This window comes from Cannabis sativa, chromosome 6 (assembly GCF_029168945.1).
Source record: "Cannabis sativa cultivar Pink pepper isolate KNU-18-1 chromosome 6, ASM2916894v1, whole genome shotgun sequence".
NCBI classification, from domain to species: domain Eukaryota; kingdom Viridiplantae; phylum Streptophyta; class Magnoliopsida; order Rosales; family Cannabaceae; genus Cannabis; species Cannabis sativa.
The window spans coordinates 14699503-14702289 of record NC_083606.1 but is presented as its reverse complement, the minus strand read 5'-3'; the positions used below and the strand labels follow the sequence as shown (position 1 = coordinate 14702289).

At 34.5% G+C, this 2787-nt stretch overlaps 1 non-coding gene across 1 annotated transcript; it reads right to left on the bottom strand.

Annotated features, from left to right (window-relative positions):
- Positions 1-2095: 2095 nt before the first annotated feature.
- Positions 2096-2200, bottom strand: LOC115696107 (small nucleolar RNA R71). The gene has a single exon (XR_004007704.1). It is a non-coding gene; the product is annotated as a small nucleolar RNA R71 (small nucleolar RNA).
- Positions 2201-2787: the final 587 nt, after the last annotated feature.

Genomic DNA, 2787 nt, shown 5'->3' with positions numbered 1-2787 from the left:
CTGAAAACAGTTTTTCTGTAGTTACAGAATGTAACTCTGTAACTCCAGAGAAATCCAGAAAAACAAACAGTGCATAAAAGTAAAAACACACGAGATTTTTGTACGTGGTTTCAACAATCCTTTCAGATTGTTACTAGTCCACGGGGCCACGCCCAGAGATAGGATTCATTAGATCGGTATCAAAAATACAAAGTAATTGACTTATGCATAAATAGACTCCCTCTTATTGTATGCCGCAAGCTTGATGTATTCCACCTACTAACCGAATCTTGATAAAACTCCAAGAGCTTGAACTCCCTTCGATCACCTTGAAGAGTGCTTGAATCCTCCCGATTCAAGGCTTAAAGGCTATCTCCCGAAAGCCTATACAACCATCTCCCGAAGGTTGTGTGCTTGTATCATCCCAATGCAAGACTTCAAAAGCAATCTCCTGAAAGCTTGTAAAAACCCTTCTCCCGAAGGTGTGCTTGTATCCTCCCGATGCAAGACTTCAAAAGCAATCTCCCCGAAAGCTTGTAAAAACCCTTCTCCCGAAGATGCACTGATGTTCTTCTTCGTTGTAGACTTGAATACAGACTCAAGACAATACAAACTACAAATAAACAGAGTAAGAGTCGAACAACTCTTCTCTACATAACAAAGACACTCTTTCCTTAAGATATGAAAGTGAATGAAAGAGATACAAAACCTAGCTGCTATAAGGTGTATTTATAATCAATATACACCTTATTGACAGCTTACAAACGGTCTGAACAAGACCTCAGCCCACTAGAAACTTCCCTAAAATAATTATTTAATCAGTCCAGGAATTTCCGTTTCTGTACCTACAGAATCGTGGGCAGCAACTACAACTTTCCTTTTATAGAAAAGGAAAGTTTAGCTCCGGTTTTCTCTTCGAGAAATCTAATCTGAGAAAATGGAAAACTCAACACAGGATCAGATTATACAGCTGGTTAGATAAAAAAAGAAATGGGTAACCAAACTTACTATTTTTACCTTTTTTCCAAAATAGGAAAGCTAGACAACTTTCCTTCCAAGTTTGAATACACAAAATAGGAAACCATATTAAAGCATACCAGCCGAAATTAGTAGGAAATAATAAAATATTTTTGTCAATTAAATATGCCAAAAATAGAATTATAGGCCATATCACGATGAACCAGATTATAGGCCATATCACGATGAACCAGATTATAGGCCATATCACGAGCAAATTTGTTATTACAGTATAACTGAATAGGTGTAGTTGTAACATAGCCTAAATTCTGAAGAAGTAATATCAACCATAGTCCTTCACAAACACCAAGGGTCAATCCTCGTAGTTCTACTTCACCACTCGATCGGGCAACCACACTTTGTTTTTTGCTCCTCCAAGACACAAGATTCCCACCTACAAAGGTAAAATACCCAGAAGTAGAACGCATGTCATTTTTATCACCAGCCCAGTCAGCATCTGTGTACACATCAATGGTTTGTTCCTATGACTTTCTAGAAAACAAAATTCCTTTCTCAGGGGTTAACTTCAAGTATCTCAAAATTCGTATGACTGATCTTCCTCATCAAAAAATTGTTTTCTTGAGATTATTTGTGTTACTTGGTGAAATTTGTGACATTGCATGCATCATTGGCAACGTGATTCAAAAAATTGTTTGGTAAAAAGAGTAGTAGCTTTAGGTGAAATTGAAAGTGATTTTGAAAATTTAGGCATAATGGAACAAGAACCTAATGTTGCGCAAAGAAAAAATGCTACTTGAATAGCTTTCACCTATTTCATTTACTGCTCCATCATGCATAATTTTGCCTACTACCAATGTCACTCATTTTGAACTTAAACCATCTATCGTTCAATTGTTGCCTTCATTTTATGGTTTAGAAAGAGAAGACCCTTACATGCATGTAAAAGATTTATTGGATATTTGCTCATTTTTTTGTTTTCAAATTTTTCGGATGAATCGGTCAAACTTAGGCTGTTTCCTTATCTTTAAAAGATAAAGCGAAAGCTTGCTTAAACTCATTGCCTACCGAAACTATAACCACTTAAGATCAAATTTTTAATAAATTTCTTGCCAAATTTTTCCCCATGTCAAAAACTGATAATTTAAGAAGAGAAATCTCCAAATTTTATCAAAAAGATAACGAAGAATTTTATGATTATTGAGAAAGATTAAAGATTATTATTATAATGCCCCCACCATTGTTTTGAAAAATGGAGACTTGTCAAATATTTTTATGATGGTTTAACCCCTTCAAACGGACAAATGATTCAATCTATGCATATTGGAAAATTTTTGAAATTACAAGGGCAAGAGGCTTGGGAAGCTCTTGAAGAATTGTTTGTTAATTCACTATAATAGAATTATTCTAAGCCTTGGTCTAGAGAAAATAATTCACCTAAAAGAGGAGGAAAATATGAAATAAAAGAAGAAATTGATTTGAGAACATCTTTTAAAAAATTACCAAGAAAAGTAGAAGCCTTAGCAATAAGTTAAACTATGAATTCTCATGTTCAACCTAAAAAAGATGTTTGTTTTATATGTGCTAGTTCATGTTATAATGCTCAATTATGTCCTTCTTTTCTTGAAACATTTTTTAAAGAGGCTAATGCTTTACATTCTTATGGTAAACCAAATGATAGCCCATTTTCCAACACATACAATCATAATTGGAGGAACCATCCTAATTTTTCATGGAGACAAAACCAACCACAAATGAACCATGGAAACCAATTCAACATGCCAAATCCAAATCATGCTCAAACCAGTCAACCTTACCATCAACAAAAAAAAA